Source organism: Schistocerca americana, chromosome 3 (assembly GCF_021461395.2).
Source record: "Schistocerca americana isolate TAMUIC-IGC-003095 chromosome 3, iqSchAmer2.1, whole genome shotgun sequence".
Taxonomy (NCBI): domain Eukaryota; kingdom Metazoa; phylum Arthropoda; class Insecta; order Orthoptera; family Acrididae; genus Schistocerca; species Schistocerca americana.
Genome location: NC_060121.1, coordinates 298,636,071 through 298,653,197, shown reverse-complemented (window position 1 = coordinate 298,653,197; position 17,127 = coordinate 298,636,071).

The following is a 17,127-nucleotide window of genomic DNA, read 5'->3' as shown; positions in this document are numbered from 1 at the left end:
ATTTAATTCGGCTGCTTTCCATACTTGATTTAAAATTTGAAAAGAACGGCAAATATTACGTATAAAATGCTACATTATTCAAGATCATGGCAAGGCTCAATGCAGGTCAAATAAGCAAATATCTTCTAGTTGAGTTTAACTTGGTATATATTAAGTATACAGCAAAATTCAGTATTAGATATGAATTAGAAGAGGCACAAGGGGTGATATATCATTACCAATAACCGTCATCTTAAAGGTAATTATCGACGGCCATTCTAAGTTTGAGTTTTGTTTCATGGAAACCCCTCTTTGTGGCGCCGGATTTGGAATGGCCGATGAGAGATTTGAGCTTCAAGTTTTAATTAACGTATTTGTCGGCAAGAAAAGATACATCACAATGTAGAAATGTTATTCTGATATTTGCAAGACAGAACAAACATAAATAAAACTTTTATGAATGATTTACAAGTGACTGAATGAGTCACCTCTTAACTCATTCCTTCCAATTTGTATCTAACATTGTATTTTGCTGTATCCCTCCTCTATTCCGAGTTAGTACCTATTAGAACTAAGGGCATACTTACCTTCGTTGAATTTTACCATGATCTTGAATAAGTATCATTTTATAGATAAAATTTGTCGCACTTTTCAAGTATTAAAACAAATAGTAGGGTTCCCATTAAAAAAAAAAAAAAAGACTTTAATCTCCAAGTCCCTTGAAAATAACGTTCACAGTGATGACCTTTTGTGGCAATGCGCGACTCGCTTTGCCATCTACAACTTTTATCTAAAACATTTTACTGTATCTCGTCTCTATCCCGAAATATTCCCCGTTATGGATTAACATGCAGAATGAGATTTTCACTCGGAGTGTGCGCTGATATGGAACTTCCTGGCAGATTAAAACTGTGTGCAAGACCGAGACTCGACCTCGGGACCTTTGCCTTTCGCGGGCAAGTGCTCTACCAACTGAGCTACCCAAGCACGACTCACGCCCCGTCCTCAGGGCAGGAACTGGTTCGCAGGAGAGCTTCTGCAAAGTTTGGAAGGTAGGAGACGAGGTATTGGCGAAAGTAAAGCTGTGAGGACGGGGCGTGAGTCGTACTTGGGTCGCTCAGTTGGTAGAGCACTTGCCCGCGAAAGGCAAAGGTCCCGAGGTCGAGTCTCGGTCCTGCGCACAGTTTTTATCTGCCAGGAAGTTTCATGGATTAACATGGACCACCCCGTATTTACAAGTTTGTACGAAACTCTCAGAGCGCGAGTCCGACTCGCATTTTTCTATCAGCCAGTGTAGTTGGACATGCTTTAGATCACCTCGCTACGTCGACAGCAAAGAGCCCCCACGGTGCGACCACCGCCAACCCAGCCACTCCCCAAAATCACTACGCTGTACACTGATTGCGTGAAAGCTGCACGTTACAACCGTTGGATAATTCACATCGTGTCTGAAACTTTATTTACGTATTGTTTCTAAATAGCTCTCATAGCGTAGTGTACCTAGTAAAATACATTCACTAATACGAAAGTGGTTAATAGCTACGCTGAATGTACCAGCGGACGCGAAGCTACTGTCGTCGTATAAGAAGCAACGGGTAAGCGCCTAAACAGCTTCTAAAGATCTCTGGCTACAAGAGAAAAAGAATCTACATGGTAGATGCAATCCAGAGCTAAAACGACACAACTCTTTTTTTTATGCTACTTATACTCTTCTACACAGGTACCAACGATGTTCACCTTCGATTCTGCGTACATCTTCTGTAACGGTGTAGGCAGATACGCCACAACAAATCTGCCACCAATTTTGTAGCAACTTATCGATACGTGTCACAGTGCTTTGTAAATACTGACGAAGTTATTCTTCTCATTTCGATTAAATTCCAGCGCAACGTGCTGTTACGAATGTTCTCTGTTAATAACAGATCAAATATGCAAATTGAATACTGGATTATTCGCTTGAAATACAGACTGGCACAGTTAGGCGTATTTAAGGCGATTAAGTTAATTGGGATTCGTCATAATAATAACTGATACTAATTTATTCTTGAAAATCACACAGCTGTTCCATTAAAAAAATGTAACCCTTGCTGCTAGAAAAAGCCTTACTAGTTCTCATCTGCAACATTGTTCTATTTTCCAAAATAGATTATGAAAACTACACTCGCTCTTATTTTGAATTTTCTGAGCTGCTATTACATGATTTTGTAAAAAGGTAGATATGACATCCTCATATATACTTTGTTCCATTCCATTTTAATTTCAATTACTGGAAGCAGAAACGTTTGGAGGTAAGATACACTGAACCGCGGTCAGCTCTTTGAAGGAGCTTCTTTTTGCACAATGTGATCCCAAAATGTTAACTTGAAAAATGGACTAATAAGACTTAACCCAGCAAATTAAAACACGTTTCCTGGCAAGTTGTAATGGCAATTATTAAGCGTAATAATCTGTATAGGTTTTGTACAATAATGTTCAGGCAAATGCGCAGGCTGTTCCTTGTTAAATCGCTGTGTCCTGTAAGCACTTCCGCCGGCGGAAGAAAGCAAGTGCCGCTGTCCTACACCATTTACAATAAGAGTACTGATTTTCTGACAGTTTTTGAATAAATATTACCATTTCAAGGTGTCGTAAGCTGTGGAAGTATCCAAAAACTGGAGGAACAAGAACCCAAGGCTGCTTCAGACAACTGTGAGAAGTGTTGGATTCGCTGCAAAATTTCCATAGCTGATTATATACTCCAAGAAGACTTACATAGCGGAAATCGCATCACAGCAATATTAATTACATCCTCTTTTATTATATTCGCGCGTGGACCAAAGGAAAATAGCTAGTGGTATACGTTTTACGCATTTCCAATCTCTCTCATATTATCCTTAATGTCCCTATGTGAAAACTGTACAGCAGTACTACGGCTTCTATCACACACTTTGGGTGCTAGTTCTCTAAATTTCCACAATTTGGTTTTTCGAGAACAATTTTTTTTTTAACTTTCTGGCAGATTAAATCTGTGGGCCGCACCTGGACTCGCATCCGGGACGTTTGCATTTCGTGGATAACTGGTTTACCGACTGAGCTACCCAGAGTACGACTCACGACCAGTTCTCTGATCTTGACTTCCGCCAGCACATCATCCTCTACCTTCCAAACTTCACAGACGTTCTCCAGCGAAACTTGGAGGATTAGCGCTCACAGAAGAAAGGATATTGCGGAGACATGACTTAGCCACTGCCAGAGCATCGCAGATATTCATAGGCGTTTGCAGAATGTCTACGGAGGTTTGGTAGTGAACAAAAGCACGGTGAGTCGTTGGACGGGGCGTCTGTCATCATCGCAAGAAGGTTGCATAAACCCATCTACCGAGTGCTAGCTGGCCGCCAACAGCTGTGACTCTGCAACGCTGGATAAACTACTTCAGCATGTTCGTCGTCACAAAAATGCGAACGACCTTTTCCTTCTTAATGACAGCTCAAGACATCACAAAAGTCTGCGCACCCGAGAGATGCTCACGAAACTTCAATGGACAGTTCTTCCTCATCCACCTTACAGCCTGGATCTCGTACCTTCCGATTTCCTTTTGTTTGGCCTAATGAAGGATCCACACTTCGTGAAACAGTACTTGGATGATGGAGCTGTTATTAATGCAGCAAGACGTTGGCTCCGACGTCGACCAATAAGAGTGCACCATGCGGGCATACAGGGCCTTTCAGTAAGGTGACGTACGGTCGTCGTACTGAACAGAGATTATGCTGAAAAACAGGATTTGGTAACCAAAAGTATGGAGAATAACATGGCGTATTGGAATCCCGAATAAAACCAATTTGCTTTCAGAAAAAAGGTGTTCTATTATTTATTATAGGCCCGACGTAGATACTTCGTGTTATCTGTGCAAAGCCGGAACGAGTCGCTAGTATCTTGCAAGTATGAAGAAAACGGCAGAAGGCCAATACTTGCGGTTCTTTTCTGAAGCACGAGGTTTGAAAGTCATAGAAAAAGTGGATCTCGCGAGCGAGAAGATGTTCCTGAAACAAATGTCCGAAGAACTGGATCTGTGAATGGCATCGATCACAGCATTACGTGTCCGCCTGCTTAGCTGCGTGGTTACATGCTTGCCTCCCATGCACTGGGCCCGGGTTCGATTCCCGGCCGGGTCAGAGATTTTCTCCGTTTGGGGACTGGGTGTTGAGTTGTCCTCCTCATCCTTTCATCCTCATCATCGGCCGCAAGTCGCCCAATGTGACGCCGAATGAAATAAGACTTGCACTTGGCGGCCGAACTCGAATGGTACATCCCGGCCAACAATGCCATACCACCACTTCATTTTTCACAGCATTATGTGGTCAGTTTTCCAAGCGCGGTTGCTTACAGCATGGACAAGCACTCAGGCCACAACACTGCCGTGCCAGATTACTATTCTGTCAATGGATTCTGAGACAGAGAGCTCAAGATCCACAGCTTTCTTCCTATTTACGGATGAGGCGACATCCACACAGAGCGGAACAATTAAGTACCACGAAAGAGCAGACGCAAATCCTAGAGCATACGCATAAATGGAACCAAAGTATCAGATTCGCTTTAATTTCGATGTGTTGGCAGAAACTGTGGTGTCAAACATGTTGCGCCATTGGACAAATGAACAGATGGTTCTTGTCACTAATTTCTGCGCCATTACAGAAGGTTACCTACGCAGAAAGACAATATACCTGCTTTATGCACAGCGTGAGAACATTCCATTTTCTACACCTCGTACGAAGGTACCTAACACACATTTAAAAATGAAGGATGAAGCCGACCTGATCCTATCTACCTGCCAGGCTGCTGAAAACACTCGCGTATTAACATAGACATTCTTACTGTGCCGGCCGCGGTAGTCGAGCGGTTCTAGGCGCTCAGTCCGGAACCGAGCGACTGCTAAGGTCGCAGGTTCGAATCCTGCCTCGGGCATGGATGTGTGTGACGTCCTTAGGTTAGTTAGGTTTCTGTAGTTCTAAGTTCTAGGGGACTGATAACCTCAGATGTTAAGTCCCATAGAGCCATTTGAACCATGTTTTTCTTACTGTGTCATTTTCTGATCACTGCAGTTGATTGTGTGGTTTGAAACTACAATTCATTACTATAAACTGGAGCTCAAATAGATGCAAATTAAGTCTCCAACATTTGTATAAAGACTGTGTCAGAACCGTAATTTTATACAACTGACAACAAATTTTAGGTCAGTATACCAGTCTACCACTACATGACTACTCTGCAGTTCACCCCCTGGCAGGGGGTTTATCAAACAACTTTCACACTATTACCAACATTCCATTCTCACTCGGTAAAAACGAACATATTTAAGTGCGAGCTCTGGTTTATTTTATTACTATGATCATTTCTCCCTATGTAGGTGGGCGTAAACAAATATTTTCGCATGGGTAGAAAGTTGGAGATTGAAATTTTGTGAAAATATGTCGCAGCTCCGAACAACGCCTTTGTTTTAAGGATTGCTACCCCAACTCGCACATCTTGTCCGTGACACACACTCTCCTATTTCGCAATAATAGAAAATGAGCTAACCTTCGAACTTTTTTGATGTACTCCGTCAATCCTATCTAGTAACGATCCCATACCGCACAGCAATACTTTAGCAGAAGAAGGCCAGACATGTTTCAGGCAGTCTCTCTAGTAGACATATTGCATCTTTTAAGTGTTTTGCCAGTAAAACACATTTTGTGTTTGCCTTCCTGACAACAGTATCTATGCGATCGCTACAAATTAAGCTGTTCGTAAATGTAGTTCCTAGGTATTTAGTTGAATTGACAGCCTTTAGATTTGTGTCATTTATCGTGTAACGGAAATTTTTTGAGTTCCTGTTAGTAATTGTGCTGATGACCTCACACACTGCGTTCTTTAGAGACAATTGCCACTTTTCGCACCATACACATATTATGTCCAAGTCATTTTGCTATTGGTTTTGATCTTATAATAAGGCGGTAAAAGACAATCGTCTGCAAACAATCTGAGAGGGCTGTTCAGATTGTCTCCTAAATCCTTTACTTAGATTAGGGACAACAGAGGGCCTATAACACTTCCTTGGCGAACCCCATATGTTCCTTTTGCTTTTCTCGATGACTCTCCATCAGTACTACAAACTGTGACTTTTCTCATTGGAAATCATGAATCCAGTCGCGCAACTGAGACGATGCTCCACAGAAAGCCAATTTGATCAAAGGGAACGGTGTCGAAAGTATTCAGGAAGTCTAGAAATATAGAATTGAGGTCCCTTATCGATATCACACATTACTTCATGAGGAGAAAGAGCTAGTTGTGTTGCACATGACTCGTGCTGAATGTGTCATTAGATCGTTTTCTTTGTGGTAATTCGTAACGTTCGTACATAGCATATGATCCAAAATTCTACAGCAAATCGGCTTCAGTGATACGGATCTGTAGTTCATCAGATTAATCCTATTTCCTTTGTTAAGTATTTCTGAATACTATCACCTAGTGCACCATATTTACCATGCCCACTGTCCCCATAACTGTAAGCATATTTAGCGCTGAAAAAGCCAGATGAAAGAAATCAACTGCATAAGTCTATTACCCACTCTATCAAGTTAAAGAGTCTTTACGCATACGGCGGCTGAAAACCAAACTTCGATCTCTAAAGAGAGAGACGGATCACAAGGTCTCACAGTACGTGGTAAACCTGAAGGGCACGTAAATGAGGACTAAACCGTTCCTTTATCATGTGATGAGGGAGCGCAAGCGAACAATACACTGAAGAAATATATACGGAACCGCGGATTGGCTACAAACTTGGGCAGAAGTTGGTAATGCATTGCTGTTTCGTGGACGCGTTGAGAAACGAAGAGGTTGACAATGGAGCAGTGGTTGATTTTAAGCAAGTGGTACCCCGTACGATCTTCCGGATAGACAGACATGTAGACGCCACATAAATGAGGAAATCACTTCAGACAAAACGCAAACGAATTTGAAGGAAAAAAATCACCATTCGCAGACGGACAAACACACGAATTCTACCACACATAATAGGATATTCTGAGAGGTAAAGTAACCGAAACATTCAACGAAATCGTTGCCAGTATTAACATTCCGACTGGATTTCTTTAACGTCGCAGTCTGCTCGTTTCAAAAAGCCAGCTACACCAAACATTGGCCACCTTGTGACGCTTCACAATTCTACACTGTGACAACGAACTTAACTCACTGTGTATTTCCGAGATCAAAATCAGCGCTAGACAAAGAGCTTAGCAGTATAGTTCTTCGTCCCAACGGAGGGTCTTTGGTGCCCTACTTGCCTGCCGTGGCGTAGTGGCGTTCACAGAAACTATGCATACTCACCTAGCTATTCTCTCCATCAACATTAATAAAGTTTTGGTCAGGATGAACCACTTCTATCTCAGGACTTTATAGCACAGTTTGTATTTGGTGCTAAGTTCATCGAAACTCTTGCAAACCTGTTAGAAAATTTCTCATCGTGAATGGCTGTAAATGGATATTTCATCAACTACGTTCAAATCAGAAGTTCAGTCAAAACAAGGATGCTCAAATCCCTCGGAACTTTCTTACTATTTATTTAACCCACTTCTGTGCTAACTGTGTGAAGTATGCACCTGAATGACACTTTTTAACCGGAAAAACATATGCGGAGCATATACCGACTATCTTTAAAAATTTCTAACGTCAAGAGGCGAGACTGACAAAGTCAAGAAACTACTCCAGCTATTATCTCGCACGTGCTGTGCCATAATCAGCCCACTGAAAGCTATATAACTACCTCTGGTAAAAAATCCGATTCGGTGCGATCATGGTTCCAAATAAAGAGTGAACACAATTCTGAGCCTATACTTCAAGCAGTCTTTCAACAACAACATGTAATTGGAGATCGATACTAAACTCAATGCGTGCAGTTGCCAAATTATATACCTCTAGAAAAATAGCTCTGCATCAAACGTCGCGGCTAATTAATTTCTCCTTGCTGAGTGAAGGTTGGAACACGGCCCAGGTGCTAGAAATATCAAAAGCAGTAGCATGCCCGATTTCCCAAGCTGCATTCTCGCTATAGAGATGTCATATTTTGAAGGCTCTCATACGATATGTACCATGGCACCCGATGGATAGGGATGGACCTGATCTACTTTCCATCTTAATGGCCTGTTGTTTTAATCCATCGCACTCTGTTATTGATAAGAACATGGGCACTTTACCCACAATATCATTACTTGACAAATATAGCCCTCACAGATACCGCCATTTACTCCAACGCACATATCACACTAATTAGCCTTTCGTTCATAAATTTGTGTGCAAAGGAGCTACATTGATGTAGGAGACCTACAGCTTAGATCTCGATCGACGAAAAGACTCTACGAGTTTTTGATAGAGCAACCTAGGAGATAAAAAATTAAGGCTAAATTTCCAATGCGTAGTTGTGATATACCGACAAGCATCTTACCTGCCAGCGGAAGCAAAGGTTACGTGGTACAAGGCAGGCAGTTACTCGACCATACGACACATCAATCTTACACCAAGCGTATGTGACACTTGCAGAAGACTGATACAGTGTAACACAGATTTACCCGCTATAATGTACGGGAAGTGTGGCAAACGACGAAAATAAATTTAAAACAATTCTAACCAGACTACAAAGGCCATCGGTCAGCAAAATACATAATAAAAATACCGTATAGATGCGGATGGATGGCCATAAGCAGAGGCGTGCATCGAGCATGCGCGGCCCATCCAGGACCGTAGCCTCGACTAGCGCTGCCCGGTCAGTCGGTCCAGCCGCACGATGTTCCATTGACGCCCTTTGTGCCAGGCCCTGAGACCTTTTTGTGGCGATTCTGAGCGGCGGTGTGTCTGGAACGTTTCATTTGGCCACTCACAAGAAAACAACGTTATTTCAACGATAGGCGTTACGGTTCTAACTATCGCCGATGTGTCAAAAAAGGACGTCCACGGTGGTGGTGAGCAGAATTATGGTATGTATGATTATATGATAGCGGAACAAACACTGGTAGCAGTTACTTCTGTAAAATATCTGGGAGTATGCGTACGGAACGATTTGAAATGGAATGATCATATAAAATTAATTGTTGGTAAGGCGGGTACCAGGTTGAGATTCATTGGGAGAGTGCTTAGAAAATGTAGTCCATCAACAAAGGAGGTGGCTTACAAAACACTCGTTCGACCTATACTTGAGTATTGCTCATCAGTGTGGGATCCGTACCAGGTCGGGTTGACGGAGGAGATAGAGAAGATCCAAAGAAGAGCGGCGCGTTTCGTCACCGGGTTATTTGGTAACCGTGACAGCGTTACGGAGATGTTTAATAAACTCAAGTGGCAGACTCTGCAAGAGAGGCGCTCTGCATCGCGGTGTAGCTTGCTCGCCAGGTTTCGAGAGGGTGCATTTCTGGATGAGGTATCGAATATATTGCTTCCTCCTACTTATACCTCCCGAGGAGATCACGAATGTAAAATTAGAGAGATTAGAGCGCACACGGAGGCTTTCAGACAGTCGTTCTTCCCGCGAACCATACGCGACTGGAACAGGAAAGGGAGGTAATGACAGTGGCACGTAAAGTGCCCTCCGCCACACACCGTTGGGTGGCTTGCGGAGTATCAATGTAGATGTAGATGTAGATGTAGATGTATGGCGATGTTTGGTGCCTATATGATATAATTAACCTACCTTATACGTCACATGAACATCTGAGTTGTGGTCTTCTTTTTTGGCGTATGGCGACTCCTTGCTGTTTGAAGCATCGTCGAGCCCGAGGATGACGTCACAGGGCGCCACTCTTTTGCATCTTCAGAGGGGAACATTGTACGCACCTTTGAGCAAAATTTGAAACTTACGCACTACGACGGGAGACAATTACGGGCTTTCCTGTTGCACAATATAATTGGGCTCAAATTTCACGCATAGTCCATGGTTGGAAAATTAGTAGTCTACATGGCTGATAGGGCACCGCCACACGTTGATACTGATGTTGATGTTGTGGTCTTCAGTCCTGAGACTGGTTTGATGCAGCTCTCCATGCTACTCTATCCTGTGCAAGCTTCTTCATCTCCCAGTACCTACTGCAACCTACATCCTTCTGAATCTTGGTCTTCCTCTACGATTTTTTCCCTCCACGCTGCCCTCCAGTACTAAATTGGTGATCCCTTGATGCCTCAGAACATGTCCTACCAACCGATCCCTTCTTCTGGTCAAGTTGTGCCACAAACTTCTCTTCTCCCAAATCCTATTCAATACCTCCTCATTAGTTACGTGATCTACCCATCTAATCTTCAGCATTCTTCTGTAGCACCACATTTCGAAAGCTTCTATTCCCTTCTTGTCAAAACTAGTTATCGTCCATGTTTCACTTCCATACATGGCTACACTCCATACAAATACTTTGAGAAACGACTTCCTGACACTTAAATCTATACTCGATGTTAACAAATTTCTCTTCTCCAGAAACGCTTTCCTTGCCATTGTCAGTCTACATTTTATATTCTCTTTACTTCGACCATCATCAGTTATTTTGCTCCCCAAATAACAAAACTCCTTTACTACCTTAAGTGTCTCATTTCCTAATCTAATTCCCTTAGCATCACCCGACTTAATTCGACTACATTCCATTATCCTCGTTTTGCTTTTGTTGATGTTCATCTTATATCCTCCTTTCAAGACACTGTCCATTCCATTCAACTGCTCTTCCAAGTCCTTTGTTGTCTCTGACAGAATTACAATGTCATCGGCGAACCTCAAAGTTTTTATTTCTTCTCCATGGATTTTAATACCTACTCCGAATTTTTCTTTTGTTTCCTTTACTGCTTGCTCAATATACGGATTGAAAAACATCGGGGAGATGCTACAACCCTGTCTTTCTCCCTACCCAACCACTGCTTCCCTTTCATGTCCCTCAACTCTTATAACTGCCATCTGGTTTCTGTACAAATTGTAAATAGCCTTTCGCTCCCTGTATTTTACCGCTGACACCTTTAGAATTTGAAAGAGAGTTATCCAGTCAACATTGTCAAAAGCTTTCTCTAAGTCTACAATTGCTAGAAACGTAGGTTTGCCTTTCCTTAATCTTTCTTCTAAGATAAGTCGTAAGGTCAGTATTGCCTCACGTGTTCCAGTGTTTCTACGGAATCCCAACTGATCTTCCCCGAGGTTGGCTTCTACTAGTTTTTCCATTCGTCTGTAAAGAATTCGTATTTTGCAGCTGTGACTTATTAAACTGATAGTTCGGTAATTTTCACGTCTGTCAACACCTGCTTTCTTTGGGATTGGGATTATTATATTCTTCTTGAAGTCTGAGGGTATTTTGCCTGTTTCATACATCTTGCTCACCAGATGGTAGAGTTTTGTCAGGACTGGCTCTCCCACGGTCATCAGTAGTTCCAATGGAATGTTGTCTACTCCGGGGGCCTTGTTTCGACTCAGGTCTTTCAGTGCTCTGTCAAACTCTTCACGCAGTATCGTATCTCCCATTTCATCTTCATCTACATCCTCTTTCGTTTCCATAATATTGTCCTCAAGTACATCGCCCTTGTATAGACCCTCTATATACTCCTTCCACCTTTCTGCTTTCCCTTCTTTGCTTAGAACTGGGTTTTCATCTGAGCTCTTGATATTTATACAAGTGGTTCTCTTTTTTCCAAAGGTCTCTTTAATTTTCCTGTAAGCAGTATCTATCTTACCTCTAGTGAGATAAGCCTCTACATCCTTACATTTGTCCTCTAGCCATACCTGCTTAGCCATTTTGCACTTCCTGTCGATATCATTTTTGAGACGTTTGTATTCCTTTTTGCCTGCTTCATTTACTGCATTTTTATATTTTCTCCTTTCATCAATTAAATTCAATATTTCTTCTGTTACCCGAGGATTTCTACTAGCCCTCGTCTTTTTACCTACTTGATCTTCTTCTGCCTTCACTACTTCATCCCTCAAAGCTACCCATTCTTTTTCTACTGTATTTCTTTCCCTCATTCCTGTCAATTGTTCCCTTATGCTCTCCCTGAAACTGTACAACCTCTGGTTCTTTCAGTTTACCCAGGTCCCATCTCCTTAAATTCCCACCTTTTTGCAGTTTCTTCAGTTTTAATCTACAGGTCATAACCAATAGATTGTGGTCAGACTCCACATCTGCCCCTGGAAATGTCTTACAATTTAAAACTTGGTTCCTAAATCTCTGTCTTACCATTATATAGTCTATCTGATAACTTTTAGTATCTCCAGGCTTCTTCCATGTATACAACCTTCTTTCACGATTCTTAAACCGTGTTAGCTATGATTATGTTGTGCTCTGTGCAAAATTCTACCAGGCGGCTTCCTAATTCATTTCTTACCCCCAACCCATATTCACCTACTACGTTTCCTTCTCTCCCTTTTCCTACACTCGAATTCCAGTCACCCATGACTATTAAATTTTCATCTCCCTTCACTATCTGAATAATTTCTTTTATTTCATCATACATTTCTTCAATTTCTTCGTCATATGCAGAGCTAGTTGGCATATAAACTTGTACTATTGTAGTAGGTGTGGGCTTCGTATCTATCTTGGCCACAATAATGCGTTCACTATGCTGTTTGTAGTAGCTAACCCGCACTCCTATTTTTTTATTCATTATTAAACCTACTCCTGCATTACCCCTATTTGATTTTGTATTAATAACCCTGTAATCACCAGACCAAAAGTCTTGTTCCTCCTGCCACCGAACTTCACTAATTCCCACTATATCTAAATTTAACCTATCCACTTCCCTTTTTAAATTTTCTAACCTACCTGCCCGATTAAGGGATCTGACACTCCACGCTCCGATCCGTAGAACGCCAGTTTTCTTTCTCCTGATAACGACATCCTCTTGAGTAGTCCCCGCTCGGAGATCCGAATGGGGGACTATTTTACCTCTGGAATATTTTACCCAAGAGGACGCCATCATTTAATCATACAGTAAAGCTGCATGCCATCGGGAAAAATTACGGCTGTAGCTTCCCCTTGCTTTCAGCCGTTCGCAGTACCAGCACAGCAAGGCCGTTTTGGTTATTGTTACAAGGCCAGATCAGTCAATCATCCAGACTGTTGTCCCTGCAACTACTGAAAAGACTGATGCCCCTCTTCAGGAACCACACGTTTGCCTGGCCTCTCAACAGATACCCCTCTGTTGTGGTTGCACCTACGGTACGGCTATCTGTATCGCTGAGGCACGCAAGCCTCCCCACCAACGGCAAAGTCCCCGGTTCATGGGGGGGATACTGATGTACGAAGATGTATGTCGCACTAATATTGTTCGAAATCGGTTGACAGATCAGGGACTGTACTTTAGCAACCAACATCACCTGAGCTTAATACTCTGGATTTTTCTGTGTGGGGTTATGTCAAAAATGGAGTGGACAGCGCAACTCCCGTTTATACGGTTGAAAAACATGCAGCGACAAATTTTACGTTATTGCCAACATTTACGACATGATCTGGGGGGTGTCTGCCAAACTGGTAACTCACTCAAGAGCCGAGTGGGTATTTCATCCACATGGAGAATCTCCTTTAACAGGTACGAGTGTAATGTAAATTGTGCCATGTAAAGTGCTGAAGAAGTATTTTTTGTTAAAGTTGGTCATTGGTGAATTGTGAGCCTTACTAGAGGCGAACTTCATCGCAATGTTTACATTTCAAAAACATTTGTACCAACTAGAAAAATATTTCGCATTGAAGCCAGTGGCGCCTGGTAACTGTACATTAGGGATTATCATACGAACTTCATTTTCGGATCCTTTTTTACCGGAACGCTTTTGCATCTATTATCGTATATTTTCATCCGTGTCAGTTTTTACTATTAAGACTGTGTACTTCTTATTAACTCAGAGCTATAATGGAGATAATAGGCCACTTATTCAGAAAGTGTCAAATATTCATCTCACAAGCGAGATCTGTTCACGCTCAATAAGTGGTTCCTGCTCCACTCACAACAAAGCTCTTTGCGACCATATGAAGATAGTATCTGTTCCCGAAAGAACAGATACCATTGATGACCGTGCAGCATCTCTAGAGTGAAATGATAATTAAATCGAAACCCTTAGCTGCAGACAGGTGGTGTTGATACAGCTAAAAAGGCTACCCGGGCATTGACCTCTTGTGCGAATGTGCACGCTTTGCCCGAACTCTTACGGGACTCGTCAGCTTAGTCTGGCGCGAGTAATGAGTGAATGGGCAAATATCTAATAGGAAACACTGCGAATGTAGGTTGTGGACAGTTGGGAATGTGGGTCTCACGGGAAGCGTGCAAGGGATAAGTCCCTTCAGTCGCACTATCCTCTATACTCTCGGTGGCTGAGATGGATAGAGCGTCTGCCATATAAGCAGGAGATCCTGGGTTCGAGTCCCGGTTGGGGCGCACATTTTCAGCTGTCCCTATTGATGTGTATCAGCAACACCTGTCGGCAGCTAAGGGTTTAATTATCTCTTTGTGACCTTTGGATCTGTAAGGGTCAGTCAAATGAATACCAAATACACGCCACAACGGTACCATGGAAGATTCCATTCAACAGTAATTACCACACGCATTAAGGCATTTATCCCACAGGAAGACGTGATGATCAAATCCTGCTTCGTAGATTACGGCCGGCCGCTGACAGATCCAGAATTGCACTGACCCCTGCACTTTCTCCTCAGACCGAAACCGAGCTCCACTCATGTCTTGCTTCAGGTCCTCAATGATGTGAAAATCATATGGTGGAAGATCCGCGCTGTACTGAGGATGTTGCACTGGTTTCCTACCAAATCGCTGAAGCGTAGGTTTCGTCTGAGTCGCACTGCTACAGGATGATTCCGTCCGGCAGCATTCCGACAGCCCGAGGGCAAACAGCAAAGCCAGCAGTGGAAACACCCCACATTTTCCCTGCGAAAGAAATTTAGAGCTATTCACCCAAGTTCCGGTGAGATGATGAGGTGTTCCGTCGACTGCAGGGACACACTGCTCGTGTTCACCAAGAGTGGAACCACTATCACTGCACAAACGCTATGAAGACACTTTGCAGAAATTGTGAAGCGCTATCAAGTCAAAACACCCAGGAAAGCTGTCGGACAGAATCATCCCATTGCACGAAACGCCCGCCTTCACACTGCCAATCGGATGAAGGCTTGTAACACCATAGCTCTAATGATGTACGGGTTTATTTTGCCTTTTGTTTTGGTTTAACATTATAACATTGAGTATCTGTAAAGGTTGTTGGATTGAATCGATAACAAAAAAATTTATACTCCTTTCTTTGTAAAAACTTTGATGTCATAGTTTGATTCTATGCAATGTAGTATATCTGTCATTTAAATTCTTTGTCTCAATTGAAGGGAGACAAAACTTACTGTATACATTTGGAATTTGGGTGAATAATTTTTTGTAGAAATACTAATATGTGCAAATGTTCTGTTTCATTTAAAATGTTTTTTTTTTTACTGTTATGTAAACTGATGACCTTCACTTACGCTCCTTAGTTAGTTTGTATGTAAAAGGTGTAGAGGTTCCCCTCGGGAACGGAACTGTGTAGCCCGCGCAAATTGTGGTTAGCCTAGGTAGGATAGGTGGAACGGGAGTCAGTCGGGGACGAGCTACCAAACTGTGCACAGCCCATGTAAAAGTTGTATATTGTGCTGGTTCCGAGAGAGACTTTTCCTGCCGCTTGGCAATGCCTCGGATGGATGGATAAAGAGCTGGAACTATTCTGAAATTGGTATCTATCATCGCCACCAAGAAATGACAGAGTCCAGCAATTCTACCTGCAAATCCACCTACCAACACGCAGTTGCCACCACATTGCGCAATCACTGTAATGGAGCACTATAGTAATGTACAGTGAAGGATCAGCTCATTGGGTGTTTTAGTGTGCACAAATATAAGGTAACTTATAACTGGATTTATGTACCTATCTTGATTTTTTCCCTGTCACACCACCTCTCAGGTTCCTCTCCATTTGAACTATGATTACCGAGTGTCCTAGTTTGTGGAAAAAATGAAAGCCTCAAAGCCAAATAGTTAATTAAATAATGTTGTTTGATCTTTGGTAAGAAGGGAGTATTCAGATTTACTGTGGATTTAGTGAAATTGTGGGAGGTAGTAAATATAGTTTTGTGAAAGGCTCCCAGTGATGGAAACAGTCCAATTTAAAGTTTTGTGGAGTTTCAAAGTCACCTATTTAATCATTTACTTGAAAGTAGAAGACTGTGGTAATAAAGACAATTTGCTGTTCCTTTTAAAGATTAAAAGTTCTTAAAATTGAGGCTTATAAAGTTTTGCTTAGTTAATTAGCATAGTGCTCCCTGTAGCAAATTTTAATAGGTGAGTCAGTTCCTTGCAAATTTGTCAACATTGTGTCTCACCGTAGTAAAAGTGGAAAACTGCAATAGTGGAAAGTTATATATTCACGCTTGCTAAGTACTTGTTTCTTTTGTGTAATAAAAGTGCATATTAATGTTGTAACAGGATCCACTGTTTGCCTATTGTGCTCATACTGCATAATGATTAATAGAAGGACAACTATCTATGAAAACAGTAACTTCTTTATTTTTTTAAAAAATTAATCTGTTAGTGGATTCCATTTAACTTTCACTCTAAATAGAAAAGTCTTATAAAGCTTATTCAGTTTGAATAAGCCCTGAAAGTAATAGTGTGTTCCGTTATCTGTTATATTTTTGCAAATAGTTTGTGCTGCTCTAGTTGTTAGTTCCAATCTTAACGTTGACATATGCAGGTGTCAAGAGTTCATTGCACTCGCGTGTGGTAAAGTGTAGGTTGTGTCTGTCCGTTAAAGTTACTAATAACTATTTTCTTGAACAATAATTTTAATCATTCTCTTGCCTAATTAGGCTGGCGACCGTTTTATTTATCCTGTAAACAGTGTGGGTAGGTTAAATATTATTTATTGCTGTTTAAATATTTACGTATTTCTGACTTTCGCTTCCGATACGCCACCTCCGCTAGGTATTTCACGGTCAACGTAACGACATTCCTCTCAGAGGGTAACACTGCTGTGTAGCTTTATACCATAATTACTTTAACAAAATAGTTCCATTTTACAAACTGCCTCCAACTTTAAGATTATGGTGTAGCAGTAGCGTACGGTAGTGTTATACGTGACTTTTCCGTGAGATGACTATT